General features: G+C 41.8%; 18 non-coding genes across 18 annotated transcripts; all 18 read right to left on the bottom strand.

Annotated features, from left to right (window-relative positions):
• Window positions 1-526: 526 nt before the first annotated feature.
• Window positions 527-599, bottom strand: trnav-aac (transfer RNA valine (anticodon AAC)). The gene has a single exon. It is a non-coding gene; the product is annotated as a tRNA-Val (tRNA).
• Window positions 600-2439: 1840 nt separating this feature from the next.
• Window positions 2440-2512, bottom strand: trnav-aac (transfer RNA valine (anticodon AAC)). The gene has a single exon. It is a non-coding gene; the product is annotated as a tRNA-Val (tRNA).
• Window positions 2513-2951: 439 nt separating this feature from the next.
• On the bottom strand, window positions 2952-3024 carry trnav-aac (transfer RNA valine (anticodon AAC)). Its single transcript has one exon. It is a non-coding gene; the product is annotated as a tRNA-Val (tRNA).
• Window positions 3025-3463: 439 nt separating this feature from the next.
• On the bottom strand, window positions 3464-3536 carry trnav-aac (transfer RNA valine (anticodon AAC)). The gene has a single exon. It is a non-coding gene; the product is annotated as a tRNA-Val (tRNA).
• An 835-nt stretch (window positions 3537-4371) lies between these two features.
• trnav-aac (transfer RNA valine (anticodon AAC)) lies at window positions 4372-4444 on the bottom strand. The gene has a single exon. It is a non-coding gene; the product is annotated as a tRNA-Val (tRNA).
• A 637-nt stretch (window positions 4445-5081) lies between these two features.
• On the bottom strand, window positions 5082-5154 carry trnav-aac (transfer RNA valine (anticodon AAC)). Its single transcript has one exon. It is a non-coding gene; the product is annotated as a tRNA-Val (tRNA).
• A 439-nt stretch (window positions 5155-5593) lies between these two features.
• On the bottom strand, window positions 5594-5666 carry trnav-aac (transfer RNA valine (anticodon AAC)). Its single transcript has one exon. It is a non-coding gene; the product is annotated as a tRNA-Val (tRNA).
• A 637-nt stretch (window positions 5667-6303) lies between these two features.
• On the bottom strand, window positions 6304-6376 carry trnav-aac (transfer RNA valine (anticodon AAC)). The gene has a single exon. It is a non-coding gene; the product is annotated as a tRNA-Val (tRNA).
• A 439-nt stretch (window positions 6377-6815) lies between these two features.
• Window positions 6816-6888, bottom strand: trnav-aac (transfer RNA valine (anticodon AAC)). The gene has a single exon. It is a non-coding gene; the product is annotated as a tRNA-Val (tRNA).
• A 637-nt stretch (window positions 6889-7525) lies between these two features.
• Window positions 7526-7598, bottom strand: trnav-aac (transfer RNA valine (anticodon AAC)). Its single transcript has one exon. It is a non-coding gene; the product is annotated as a tRNA-Val (tRNA).
• A 1149-nt stretch (window positions 7599-8747) lies between these two features.
• Window positions 8748-8820, bottom strand: trnav-aac (transfer RNA valine (anticodon AAC)). Its single transcript has one exon. It is a non-coding gene; the product is annotated as a tRNA-Val (tRNA).
• A 637-nt stretch (window positions 8821-9457) lies between these two features.
• Window positions 9458-9530, bottom strand: trnav-aac (transfer RNA valine (anticodon AAC)). Its single transcript has one exon. It is a non-coding gene; the product is annotated as a tRNA-Val (tRNA).
• Window positions 9531-9969: 439 nt separating this feature from the next.
• trnav-aac (transfer RNA valine (anticodon AAC)) lies at window positions 9970-10042 on the bottom strand. Its single transcript has one exon. It is a non-coding gene; the product is annotated as a tRNA-Val (tRNA).
• Window positions 10043-10679: 637 nt separating this feature from the next.
• Window positions 10680-10752, bottom strand: trnav-aac (transfer RNA valine (anticodon AAC)). Its single transcript has one exon. It is a non-coding gene; the product is annotated as a tRNA-Val (tRNA).
• Window positions 10753-11389: 637 nt separating this feature from the next.
• Window positions 11390-11462, bottom strand: trnav-aac (transfer RNA valine (anticodon AAC)). Its single transcript has one exon. It is a non-coding gene; the product is annotated as a tRNA-Val (tRNA).
• A 637-nt stretch (window positions 11463-12099) lies between these two features.
• Window positions 12100-12172, bottom strand: trnav-aac (transfer RNA valine (anticodon AAC)). The gene has a single exon. It is a non-coding gene; the product is annotated as a tRNA-Val (tRNA).
• A 637-nt stretch (window positions 12173-12809) lies between these two features.
• Window positions 12810-12882, bottom strand: trnav-aac (transfer RNA valine (anticodon AAC)). Its single transcript has one exon. It is a non-coding gene; the product is annotated as a tRNA-Val (tRNA).
• A 439-nt stretch (window positions 12883-13321) lies between these two features.
• Window positions 13322-13394, bottom strand: trnav-aac (transfer RNA valine (anticodon AAC)). The gene has a single exon. It is a non-coding gene; the product is annotated as a tRNA-Val (tRNA).
• Window positions 13395-13460: the final 66 nt, after the last annotated feature.

The raw sequence follows: 13460 nt of genomic DNA, 5'->3' as shown, positions 1-13460 counted from the left end.
AAACATTCACATCCAAACACCAAATGTTGACTTCATTCGATACCTTTATAACACAAACGTCTACAAATCAACCGAGTAGCATGAGTTTTCTACGTTGGGAGACAACATGACAAAGCACTAGGTACATTTCCACTGAGTTTCATTTTGATTGAACCGATCAACACTTGCTAAGCAGTAGGTCTACTCTGCTTTAAGACAACACATTCACATCCAAACACCAAATGTTGACATCATTCGATCCCTTTATAACACAAACGTCTACAAATCAACCAAGTAGCATGAGTTTTCTACGTTGGGAGACAACATGACAAAGCACCAGGTAAGTTTCCACTGAGTTTCATTTTGATTGAACCGGCTGCATTAGTACTGCTATCAAGGTACATGGCGATTTAAAACATTCCTGTATCGATCACATGAGACTGACAGCTCACTTTGAGGATCTAAAGGGAAGAGCTCCCTGATAGCCTTTACACTGGCAACAAACCACTAAACAGCAGTGGTGTGTTTGTAATTCTATCAAGAAGCATGTTTCTGCCTGGTATCGAACCAGGGACCTTTCGCGTGTTAGGCGAACGTGATGACCACTACACTACAGAAACCTTGCGTGTCTGAATGGGCACATCTCTCGTGGGCGTTTCCTCATACAATCAGAGCATGGAAGTCATCATGTCAACAATGGCTAAGCAGTAGGTCTACTCCAGAGGTGGGACCAAGTCAGTGTTTTGCAAGTCTCAAGTAAGTCCAAGTCTTTATACCTCAAGTCCCGAGTCAAGTCTCAAGCAAAGACACTCAAGTCAAGTCAAGTCTCGAGTCAAGACAGGCAACAGTCAAGTCAAGTCCCAAGTCTGAAACTTGGAATTTCAAGTCCTTTCGAGTCTTTTTTTTTTTTACCAATGTTGTTAAATGTAAATAATAGACATGCGTTCTTTTTTAAATCTGTATTCTCCTCAAATCTTGATAAAACATGTGCAACTGAAAACACGAAGTATAAAAAAAAATTAAAATTACACCTCTTTATTGCACAGTTCAATTTGTTAAACTTAGCTGCAAAAATATTCATACTTTTAAACTACAATTTTCCAGAAATAAATATTCTGTGAAAAAGTCATAAGTAGAACTCCATGTTCAAATAAAAAGTGCTGATATTTTCACAGTACAATACAAAGAACCATAACAGCATTTTCCCTCTCTTCTCTTATCTGGTTTCTTGGAGAACATGTGTGAGTGACACAAGACAAACAAATATAAGAACTGAACAATTAACAGGAATCTGCAACTTTAGACATTTCAGTAAACTATTCTGCATTGCATTTGCTGGCCAAAAGTCTGTATGTCATTTGTGCACGATGAATGATGTCCCCATAGCTGAAAACTCGCTCCACTTTTGTCAATATATTTTTTTCTCGACGTAGATGTCTTCAAATACACAATCCATGCTGAGATAGAACTGGATATTATGATGGTGACAGAGAGAGACTCTCTTCTTCGAGTTCAGATACAGAACCCAGGGTTGCCAACTCTCACGCATTGAGCGTGAGACACACGCATTTGATCGTCTTCACACGCTCTCACACCACACATCCGATTTCTCACGACGGAAAAAAATCTAGTTTATTTACCTCTGATCCACATCTATGATTCAATGAGTTACTAGTTCGCTCTGGCACCAACCACTGGCGATCGATCGATCGCGATATAATACTTAATTTGTGTCCATTTTACACCCCGCCCGGTAAAAATTTACGTTCGCCAACCCCCCATTTGATTGGTTGTGCTGCAGCTCATGCACACACACACGTACAGAGTGTGGAAAAGCAGAGGACTGGTCTGCGTCAGAAGGACGGAAATGAAATTAATGGGGCGCACTTTATAAATATTAATATGCGTTTTAAAATTTAGATTTGGGGTAAAAAAAATCAAGTCTTTGCAAGTAAACAGGTTCAAGTCCAATTCAAGTCCCAAGTTATTGGTGTAAAAGTCCAAGTCAAGTCTAAGTCTCTGAATATTTTTTCAAGTCAAGTCAAAAGTCTTAATATTAATGACTCGAGTCTGACTCGAGTCCAAGTCATGTGACTCGAGTCCCCACCTCTGGTCTACTCTGCTTTAAGACAAAACATTCACATCCAAACACCAAATGTTGACATCATTCGATCCCTTTATAACACAAACGTCTACAAATCAACCGAGTAGCATGAGTTTTCTACGTTGGGAGACAACATGACAAAGCACTAGGTACGTTTCCACAGAGTTTCATTTTGATTGAACCGATTGCATTAGTACTGCTATCAAGGTACATGGCGATTTAGAACATTCCTGAATAGATCACATGAGACTGAGAGCTCACTTTGAGGATCTAAAGGGAAGAGCTCCCCGATAGCCTTTACACTGGCAACAAACCACTAAACAGCAGTGGTGTGTTTGTAATTCTATCAAGAAGCATGTTTCTGCCTGGTATCGAAGCAGGGACCTTTCGCGTGTTAGGCGAACGTGATGACCACTACACTACAGAAACCTTACATGTCTGAATGGGCACATCTCTCGTGGGCGTTTCCTCATACAATCAGAGCATGGAAGTCATCATGTCAACAATGGCTAAGCAGTAGGTCTACTCTGCTTTAAGACAAAACATTCACATCCAAACACCAAATGTTGACATCATTCGATCCCTTTATAACACAAACGTCTACAAATCAACCAAGTAGCATGAGTTTTCTACGTTGGGAGACAACATGACAAAGCACTAGGTACGTTTCCACAGAGTTTCATTTTGATTGAACCGATTGCATTAGTACTGCTATCAAGGTACATGGCGATTTAGAACATTCCTGTATAGATCACATGAGACTGAGAGCTCACTTTGAGGATCTAAAGGGAAGAGCTCCCCGATAGCCTTTACACTGGCAACAAACCACTAAACAGCAGTGGTGTGTTTGTAATTCTATCAAGAAGCATGTTTCTGCCTGGTATCGAACCAGGGACCTTTCGCGTGTTAGGCGAACGTGATGACCACTACACTACAGAAACCTTGCGTGTCTGAATGGGCACATCTCTCGTGGGCGTTTCCTCATACAATCAGAGCATGGAAGTCATCATGTCAACAATGGCTAAGCAGTAGGTCTACTCTGCTTTAAGACAAAACATTCACATCCAAACACCAAATGTTGACATCATTCGATCCCTTTATAACACAAACGTCTACAAATCAACCAAGTAGCATGAGTTTTCTACGTTGGGAGACAACATGACAAAGCACTAGGTACGTTTCCACTGAGTTTCATTTTGATTGAACCGATTGCATTAGTACTGCTATCAAGGTACATGGCGATTTAGAACATTGCTGTATCGATCACATGAGACTGAGAGCTCACTTTGAGGATCTAAAGGGAAGAGCTCCCCGATAGCCTTTACAATGGCAACAAACCACTAAACAGAAGTGGTGTGTTTGTAATTCTATCAAGAAGCATGTTTCTGCCTGGTATCGAACCAGGGACCTTTCGCGTGTTAGGCGAACGTGATGAACACTACACTACAGAAACCTTGCGTGTCTGAATGGGCACATCTCTTGTGGGCGTTTCCTCATACAATCAGAGCATGGAAGTCATCATGTCAACAATGGCTAAGCGGTAGGTCTATTCTGCTTTAAGACAAAACATTCACATTCAAACACCAAATGTTGACTTCATTCGATACCTTTATAACACAAACGTCTACAAATCAACCGAGTAGCATGAGTTTTCTACGTTGGGAGACAACATGACAAAGCACTAGGTACGTTTCCACTGAGTTTCATTTTGATTGAACCGATCAACACTTGCTAAGCAGTAGGTCTACTCTGCTTTAAGACAAAACATTCACATCCAAACACCAAATGTTGACATCATTCGATCCCTTTATAACACAATCGTCTACAAATCAACCGAGTAGCATGAGTTTTCTAAGTTGGGAGACAACATGACAAAGCACCAGGTAAGTTTCCACTGAGTTTCATTTTGATTGAACCGATCAACACTGGCTAAGCAGTAGGTCTACTCTGCTTTAAGACAAAACATTCACATCCAAACACCAAATGTTGACATCATTCGATCCCTTTATAACACAAACGTCTACAAATCAACCGAGTAGCATGAGTTTTCTACGTTGGGAGACAACATGACAAAGCACCAGGTAAGTTTCCACTGAGTTTCATTTTGATTGAACTGATTGCATTAGTACTGCTATCAAGGTACATGGCGATTTAGAACATTCCTGTATCGATCACATGAGACTGAGAGCTCACTTTGAGGATCTAAAGGGAAGAGCTCCCCGATAGCCTTTACACTGGCAACAAACCACTAAACAGCAGTGGTGTGTTTGTAATTCTATCAAGAAGCATGTTTCTGCCTGGTATCGAACCAGGGACCTTTCGCGTGTTAGGCGAACGTGATGACCACAACACTACAGAAACCTTGCTTGTCTGAATGGGCACATCTCTCGTGGGCGTTTCCTCATACAATCAGAGCATGGAAGTCATCATGTCAACAATGGCTAAGCGGTAGGTCTACTCTGCTTTAAGACAAAACATTCACATCCAAACACCAAATGTTGACTTCATTCGATACCTTTATAACACAAACGTCTACAAATCAACCGAGTAGCATGAGTTTTCTACGTTGGGAGACAACATGACAAAGCACCAGGTAAGTTTCCACTGAGTTTCATTTTGATTGAACCGATCAACACTGGCTAAGCAGTAGGTCTACTCTGATTTAAGACAAAACATTCACATCCAAACACCAAATGTTGACATCATTCGATCCCTTTATAACACAAACGTCTACAAATCAACCAAGTAGCATGAGTTTTCTACGTTGGGAGACAACATGACAAAGCACTAGGTACGTTTCCACTGAGTTTCATTTTGATTGAACCGATTGCATTAGTACTGCTATCAAGGTACATGGCGATTTAGAACATTCCTATATCGATCACATGAGACTGAGAGCTCACTTTGAGGATCTAAAGGGAAGAGCTCCCCGATAGCCTTTACACTGGCAACAAACCACTAAACAGCAGTGGTGTGTTTGTAATTCTATCAAGAAGCATGTTTCTGCCTGGTATCGAAGCAGGGACCTTTCGCGTGTTAGGCGAACGTGATGACCACTACACTACAGAAACCTTACATGTCTGAATGGGCACATCTCTCGTGGGCATTTCCTCATACAATCAGAGCATGGAAGTCATCATGTCAACAATGGCTAAGCAGTAGGTCTACTCTGCTTTAAGACAAAACATTCACATCCAAACACCAAATGTTGACTTCATTCGATACATTTATAACACAAACGTCTACAAATCAACCGAGTAGCATGAGTTTTCTACGTTGGGAGACAACATGACAAAGCACTAGGTACGTTTCCACTGAGTTTCATTTTTATTGAACCGATTGCATTAGTACTGCTATCAAGGTACATGGCGATTTAGAACATTCCTGTATCGATCACATGAGACTGAGAGCTCACTTTGAGGATCTAAAGGGAAGAGCTCCCCGATAGCCTTTACAATGGCAACAAACCACTAAACAGCAGTGGTGTGTTTGTAATTCTATCAAGAAGCATGTTTCTGCCTGGTATCGAACCAGGGACCTTTCGCGTGTTAGGCGAACGTGATGACCACTACACTACAGAAACCTTGCGTGTCTGAATGGGCACATCTCTCGTGGGCGTTTCCTCATACAATCAGAGCATGGAAGTCATCATGTCAACAATGGCTAAGCAGTAGGTCTACTCTGCTTTAAGACAAAACATTCACATCCAAACACCAAATGTTGACATCATTCGATCCCTTTATAACACAAACGTCTACAAATCAACCGAGTAGCATGAGTTTTCTACGTTGGGAGACAACATGACAAAGCACCAGGTAAGTTTCCACTGAGTTTCATTTTGATTGAACCGATCAACACTGGCTAAGCAGTAGGTCTACTCTGATTTAAGACAAAACATTCACATCCAAACACCAAATGTTGACATCATTCGATCCCTTTATAACACAAACGTCTACAAATCAACCAAGTAGCATGAGTTTTCTACGTTGGGAGACAACATGACAAAGCACTAGGTACGTTTCCACTGAGTTTCATTTTGATTGAACCGATTGCATTAGTACTGCTATCAAGGTACATGGCGATTTAGAACATTCCTGTATCGATCACATGAGACTGAGAGCTCACTTTGAGGATCTAAAGGGAAGAGCTCCCCGATAGCCTTTACACTGGCAACAAACCACTAAACAGCAGTGGTGTGTTTGTAATTCTATCAAGAAGCATGTTTCTGCCTGGTATCGAAGCAGGGACCTTTCGCGTGTTAGGCGAACGTGATGACCACTACACTACAGAAACCTTACATGTCTGAATGGGCACATCTCTCGTGGGCATTTCCTCATACAATCAGAGCATGGAAGTCATCATGTCAACAATGGCTAAGCAGTAGGTCTACTCTGCTTTAAGACAAAACATTCACATCCAAACACCAAATGTTGACTTCATTCGATACCTTTATAACACAAACGTCTACAAATCAACCGAGTAGCATGAGTTTTCTACGTTGGGAGACAACATGACAAAGCACTAGGTACGTTTCCACTGAGTTTCATTTTTATTGAACCGATTGCATTAGTACTGCTATCAAGGTACATGGCGATTTAGAACATTCCTGTATCGATCACATGAGACTGAGAGCTCACTTTGAGGATCTAAAGGGAAGAGCTCCCCGATAGCCTTTACAATGGCAACAAACCACTAAACAGCAGTGGTGTGTTTGTAATTCTATCAAGAAGCATGTTTCTGCCTGGTATCGAACCAGGGACCTTTCGCGTGTTAGGCGAACGTGATGACCACTACACTACAGAAACCTTGCGTGTCTGAATGGGCACATCTCTCGTGGGCGTTTCCTCATACAATCAGAGCATGGAAGTCATCATGTCAACAATGGCTAAGCAGTAGGTCTACTCTGCTTTAAGACAAAACATTCACATCCAAACACCAAATGTTGACATCATTCGATCCCTTTATAACACAAACGTCTACAAATCAACCGAGTAGCATGAGTTTTCTACGTTGGGAGACAACATGACAAAACACCAGGTAAGTTTCCACTGAGTTTCATTTTGATTGAACCGATCAACACTGGCTAAGCAGTAGGTCTACTCTGCTTTAAGACAAAACATTCACATCCAAACACCAAATGTTGACATCATTCGATCCCTTTATAACACAAACGTCTACAAATCAACCGAGTAGCATGAGTTTTCTACGTTGGGAGACAACATGACAAAGCACTAGGTACGTTTCCACTGAGTTTCATTTTGATTGAACCGATTGCATTAGTACTGCTATCAAGGTACATGGCGATTTAGAACATTCCTGTATCGATCACATGAGACTGAGAGCTCACTTTGAGGATCTAAAGGGAAGAGCTCCCCGATAGCCTTTACAATGGCAACAAACCACTAAACAGCAGTGGTGTGTTTGTAATTCTATCAAGAAGCATGTTTCTGCCTGGTATCGAACCAGGGACCTTTCGCGTGTTAGGCGAACGTGATGACCACTACACTACAGAAACCTTGCGTGTCTGAATGGGCACATCTCTCGTGGGCGTTTCCTCATACAATCAGAGCATGGAAGTCATCATGTCAACAATGGCTAAGCAGTAGGTCTACTCTGCTTTAAGACAAAACATTCACATCCAAACACCAAATGTTGACATCATTCGATCCCTTTATAACACAAACGTCTACAAATCAACCAAGTAGCATGAGTTTTCTACGTTGGGAGACAACATGACAAAGCACTAGGTACGTTTCCACTGAGTTTCATTTTTATTGAATTGATTGCATTAGTACTGCTATCAAGGTACATGGCGATTTAGAACATTCCTGTATCGATCACATGAGACTGAGAGCTCACTTTGAGGATCTAAAGGGAAGAGCTCCCCGATAGCCTTTACAATGGCAACAAACCACTAAACAGCAGTGGTGTGTTTGTAATTCTATCAAGAAGCATGTTTCTGCCTGGTATCGAACCAGGGACCTTACGCGTGTTAAGCGAACGTGATGAACACTACACTACAGAAACCTTGCGTGTCTGAATGGGCACATCTCCCGTGGGCGTTTCCTCATACAATCAGAGCATGGAAGTCATCATGTCAACAATGGCTAAGCGGTAGGTCTACTCTGCTTTAATACAAAACATTCACATCCAAACACCAAATGTTGACTTCATTCGATACCTTTATAACACAAACGTCTACAAATCAACCGAGTAGCATGAGTTTTCTACGTTGGGAGACAACATGACAAAGCACCAGGTAAGTTTCCACTGAGTTTCATTTTGATTGAACCGATCAACACTGGCTAAGCAGTAGGTCTACTCTGATTTAAGACAAAACATTCACATCCAAACACCAAATGTTGACATCATTCGATCCCTTTATAACACAAACGTCTACAAATCAACCAAGTAGCATGAGTTTTCTACGTTGGGAGACAACATGACAAAGCACCAGGTAAGTTTCCACTGAGTTTCATTTTGATTGAACCGGCTGCATTAGTACTGCTATCAAGGTACATGGCGATTTAAAACATTACTGTATCGATCACATGAGACTGAGAGCTCACTTTGAGGATCTAAAGGGAAGAGCTCCCTGATAGACTTTACACTGGCAACAAACCACTAAACAGCAGTGGTGTGTTTGTAATTCTATCAAGAAGCATGTTTCTGCCTGGTATCGAACCAGGGACCTTTCGCGTGTTAGGCGAACGTGATGACCACTACACTACAGAAACCTTGCGTGTCTGAATGGGCACATCTCTCGTGGGCGTTTCCTCATACAATCAGAGCATGGAAGTCATCATGTCAACAATGGCTAAGCAGTAGGTCTACTCTGCTTTAAGACAAAACATTCACATCCAAACACCAAATGTTGACTTCATTCGATACCTTTATAACACAAACGTCTACAAATCAACCGAGTAGCATGAGTTTTCTACGTTGGGAGACAACATGACAAAGCACTAGGTACATTTCCACTGAGTTTCATTTTGATTGAACCGATCAACACTGGCTAAGCAGTAGGTCTACTCTGCTTTAAGACAAAACATTCACATCCAAAAACCAAATGTTGACATCATTCGATCCCTTTATAACACAAACGTCTACAAATCAACCAAGTAGCATGAGTTTTCTACGTTGGGAGACAACATGACAAAGCACTAGGTACGTTTCCACTGAGTTTCATTTTGATTGAACCGATTGCATTAGTACTGCTATCAAGGTACATGGCGATTTAGAACATTCCTGTATCGATCACATGAGACTGAGAGCTCACTTTGAGGATCTAAAGGGAAGAGCTCCCTGATAGACTTTACACTGGCAACAAACCACTAAACAGCAGTGGTGTGTTTGTAATTCTATCAAGAAGCATGTTTCTGCCTGGTATCGAACCAGGGACCTTTCGCGTGTTAGGCGAACGTGATGACCACTACACTACAGAAACCTTGCGTGTCTGAATGGGCACATCTCTCGTGGGCGTTTCCTCATACAATCAGAGCATGGAAGTCATCATGTCAACAATGGCTAAGCAGTAGGTCTACTCTGCTTTAAGACAAAACATTCACATCCAAACCCCAAATGTTGACATCATTTGATCCCTTTATAACACAAACGTCTACAAATCAACCGAGTAGCATGAGTTTTCTACGTTGGGAGACAACATGACAAAGCACCAGGTAAGTTTCCACTGAGTTTCATTTTGATTGAACCGGCTGCATTAGTACTGCTATCAAGGTACATGGCGATTTAAAACATTCCTGTATCGATCACATGAGACTGACAGCTCACTTTGAGGATCTAAAGGGAAGAGCTCCCTGATAGCCTTTACACTGGCAACAAACCACTAAACAGCAGTGGTGTGTTTGTAATTCTATCAAGAAGCAAGTTTCTGCCTGGTATCGAACCAGGGACCTTTCGCGTGTTAGGCAAACGTGATGACCACTACACTACAGAAACCTTGCCTGTCTGAATGGGCACATCTCTCGTGGGCGTTTCCTCATACAATCAGAGCATGGAAGTCATCATGTCAACAATGGCTAAGCGGTAGGTCTACTCTGCTTTAAGACAAAACATTCACATCCAAACACCAAATGTTGACTTCATTCGATACCTTTATAACACAAACGTCTACAAATCAACCGAGTAGCATGAGTTTTCTACGTTGGGAGACAACATGACAAAGCACTAGGTACATTTCCACTGAGTTTCATTTTGATTGAACCGATCAACACTTGCTAAGCAGTAGGTCTACTCTGCTTTAAGACAAAACATTCACATCCAAACACCAAATGTTGACATCATTCGATCCCTTTATAACACAATCGTCTACAAATCAACCGAGTAGCATGAGTTTTCTACGTTGGGAGACAACATGACAAAGCAACAGGTAAGTTTCCACTGAGTTTCATTTTGATTGAACTGATTGCATTAGTACTGCTATCAAGGTACATGGCGATTTAGAACATTCCTGTATCGATCACATGAGACTGAGAGCTCACTTTGAGGATCTAAAGGGAAGAGCTCCCCGATAGCCTTTACACTGGCAACAAACCACTAAACAGCAGTGGTGTGTTTGTAATTCTATCAAGAAGCATGTTTCTGCCTGGTATCGAACCAGGGACCTTTCGCGTGTTAGGTGAACGTGATGACCACTACACTACAGAAACCTTGCTTGTCAGAATGGGCACATCTCTCGTGGGCGTTTCCTCATACAATCAGAGCATGGAAGTCATCATGTCAACAATGGCTAAGCGGTAAGTCTACTCTGCTTTAAGACAAAACATTCACATCCAAACACCAAATGTTGACTTCATTCGATACCTTTATAACACAAACGTCTACAAATCAACCGAGTAGCATGAGTTTTCTACGTTGGGAGACAACATGACAAAGCACTAGGTACATTTCCACTGAGTTTCATTTTGATTGAACCGATCAACACTTGCTAAGCAGTAGGTCTACTCTGCTTTAAGACAAAACATTCACATCCAAACACCAAATGTTGACATCATTCGATCCCTTTATAACACAAACGTCTACAAATCAACCAAGTAGCATGAGTTTTCTACGTTGGGAGACAACATGACAAAGCACTAGGTACGTTTCCACTGAGTTTCATTTTGATTGAACCGGCTGCATTAGTACTGCTATCAAGGTACATGGCGATTTAAAACATTCCTGTATCGATCACATGAGACTGACAGCTCACTTTGAGGATCTAAAGGGAAGAGCTCCCTGATAGCCTTTACACTGGCAACAAACCACTAAACAGCAGTGGTGTGTTTGTAATTCTATCAAGAAGCATGTTTCTGCCTGGTATCGAACCAGGGACCTTTCGCATGTTAGGCGAACGTGATGACCACTACACTACAGAAACCTTGCGTGTCTGAATGGGTACATCTCTCGTGGGCGTTTCCTCATACAATCAGAGCATGGAAGTCATCATGTCAACAATGGCTAAGCAGTAGGTCTACTCTGCTTTAAGACAAAACATTCACATCCAAACACCAAATGTTGACATCATTCGATCCCTTTATAACACAAACGTCTACAAATCAACCAAGTAGCATGAGTTTTCTACGTTGGGAGACAACATGACAAAGCACTAGGTACGTTTCCACTGAGTTTCATTTTGATTGAACCGATCAACACTGGCTAAGCAGTAGGTCTACTCTGCTTTAAGACAAAACATTCACATCCAAACCCCAAATGTTGACTTCATTCGATCCCTTTATAACACAAACGTCTACAAATCAACCGAGTAGCATGAGTTTTCTACGTTGGGAGACAACATGACAAAGCACCAGGTAAGTTTCCACTGAGTTTCATTTTGATTGAACTGATTGCATTAGTACTGCTATCAAGGTACATGGCGATTTAGAACATTCCTGTATCGATCACATGAGACTGAGAGCTCACTTTGAGGATCTAAAGGGAAGAGCTCCCCGATAGCCTTTACACTGGCAACAAACCACTAAACAGCAGTGGTGTGTTTGTAATTCTATCAAGAAGCATGTTTCTGCCTGGTATCGAAGCAGGGACCTTTCGCGTGTTAGGCGAACGTGATGACCACTACACTACAGAAACCTTGCTTGTCTGAATGGGCACATCTCTCGTGGGCGTTTCCTCATACAATCAGAGCATGGAAGTCATCATGTCAACAATGGCTAAGCGGTAGGTCTACTCTGCTTTAAGACAAAACATTCACATCCAAACACCAAATGTTGACTTCATTCGATACCTTTATAACACAAACGTCTACAAATCAACCGAGTAGCATGAGTTTTCTACGTTGGGAGACAACATGACAAAGCACTAGGTACATTTCCACTGAGTTTCATTTTGATTGAACCGATCAACACTTGCTAAGCAGTAGGTCTACTCTGCTTTAAGACAACACATTCACATCCAAACACCAAATGTTGACATCATTCGATCCCTTTATAACACAAACGTCTACAAATCAACCAAGTAGCATGAGTTTTCTACGTTGGGAGACAACATGACAAAGCACCAGGTAAGTTTCCACTGAGTTTCATTTTGATTGAACCGGCTGCATTAGTACTGCTATCAAGGTACATGGCGATTTAAAACATTCCTGTATCGATCACATGAGACTGACAGCTCACTTTGAGGATCTAAAGGGAAGAGCTCCCTGATAGCCTTTACACTGGCAACAAACCACTAAACAGCAGTGGTGTGTTTGTAATTCTATCAAGAAGCATGTTTCTGCCTGGTATCGAACCAGGGACCTTTCGCGTGTTAGGCGAACGTGATGACCACTACACTACAGAAACCTTGCGTGTCTGAATGGGCACATCTCTCGTGGGCGTTTCCTCATACAATCAGAGCATGGAAGTCATCATGTCAACAATGGCTAAGCAGTAGGTCTACTCTGCTTTAAGACAAAACATTCACATCCAAACACCAAATGTTGACATCATTCGATCCCTTTATAACACAAACGTCTACAAATCAACCGAGTAGCATGAGTTTTCTACGTTGGGAGACAACATGACAAAGCACTAGGTACGTTTCCACAGAGTTTCATTTTGATTGAACCGATTGCATTAGTACTGCTATCAAGGTACATGGCGATTTAGAACATTCCTGAATAGATCACATGAGACTGAGAGCTCACTTTGAGGATCTAAAGGGAAGAGCTCCCCGATAGCCTTTACACTGGCAACAAACCACTAAACAGCAGTGGTGTGTTTGTAATTCTATCAAGAAGCATGTTTCTGCCTGGTATCGAAGCAGGGACCTTTCGCGTGTTAGGCGAACGTGATGACCACTACACTACAGAAACCTTACATGTCTGAATGGGCACATCTCTCGTGGGCGTTTCCTCATACAATCAGAGCATGGAAGTCAT

Source organism: Brachyhypopomus gauderio, unplaced genomic scaffold (genome assembly GCF_052324685.1).
Source record: "Brachyhypopomus gauderio isolate BG-103 unplaced genomic scaffold, BGAUD_0.2 sc51, whole genome shotgun sequence".
Classification (NCBI taxonomy): Eukaryota; Metazoa; Chordata; class Actinopteri; order Gymnotiformes; family Hypopomidae; genus Brachyhypopomus; species Brachyhypopomus gauderio.
Note: the sequence above shows the minus strand (reverse complement) of the source record. Positions and strands in the feature narration are given on the sequence as shown.